Source organism: Octopus sinensis, linkage group LG1, assembly GCF_006345805.1.
Source record: "Octopus sinensis linkage group LG1, ASM634580v1, whole genome shotgun sequence".
Classification (NCBI taxonomy): Eukaryota; Metazoa; Mollusca; class Cephalopoda; order Octopoda; family Octopodidae; genus Octopus; species Octopus sinensis.
In genome coordinates this window covers 40,296,259-40,296,999 of record NC_042997.1, presented here as the reverse complement: position 1 = coordinate 40,296,999, position 741 = coordinate 40,296,259, and the positions used below count along the sequence as shown (strand labels likewise).

At 36.6% G+C, this 741-nt stretch overlaps 1 non-coding gene across 1 annotated transcript; it reads left to right on the top strand.

Annotated features, from left to right (window-relative positions):
• Positions 1-383: 383 nt before the first annotated feature.
• LOC115220387 lies at positions 384-502 on the top strand. The gene has a single exon (XR_003882522.1). It is a non-coding gene; the product is annotated as a 5S ribosomal RNA (ribosomal RNA).
• The last annotated feature ends 239 nt before the right edge of the window (positions 503-741 follow it).

Genomic DNA, 741 nt, shown 5'->3' with positions numbered 1-741 from the left:
ATATATACATGCATATATAAATAATTATACGGGAGTACAGGACACCACAATAAGACGTAGAAACGGAAAAAGCCAAAAAACAAAAAACAAGAAAACGGAAAACGAAAAACAAGAAAACGAAAAACAAATACAGGACGAGCTACACAAGGACAAAACCCCCGTCATCAGCTGTCGCTAGAGGAGTCAGGCATGTTTCGAAGGCATATATATATAACTTGAAATTTAAATAAATCTTCATGCATTCTCTGTACATTTTCAGTTTCTGTTTATTTCAATGCTGTATTGCTACTTGTTTTGGATTAATTATTATTATTGTGTGTGTGTGTGTGTGTGTGTGTGTGTGTGTGAAAATATATATCTATATACATACATCCATATACATGGCTTACAGCCATATCACGTTGAAAGCATCGGTTCTCGTCTGATCACCGAAGTTAAGCAACGTCGAGCCTAGTCAGTACTTTGATGGGTGACCACTTGGGAAACCTAGGGGCAGAAAGCATAGCAAAAACGGCTGTGCATCAGCATGGCCGCAGCTCGGAGCTGAAACTAGAGAAAAAAACACACATCCTTCTCAGTAATTTCATCGTTTAATTCCTAGTCACAACAGTGTGAATCAATAATCAATTGTTATATATGTATATGTGTGCAAGTATGTCTGTGTATACACACACACACGTGAGTGTATGTATGTATGTATGTATGTATGTATGTATGTATGTATGTATGTATGTATGTATG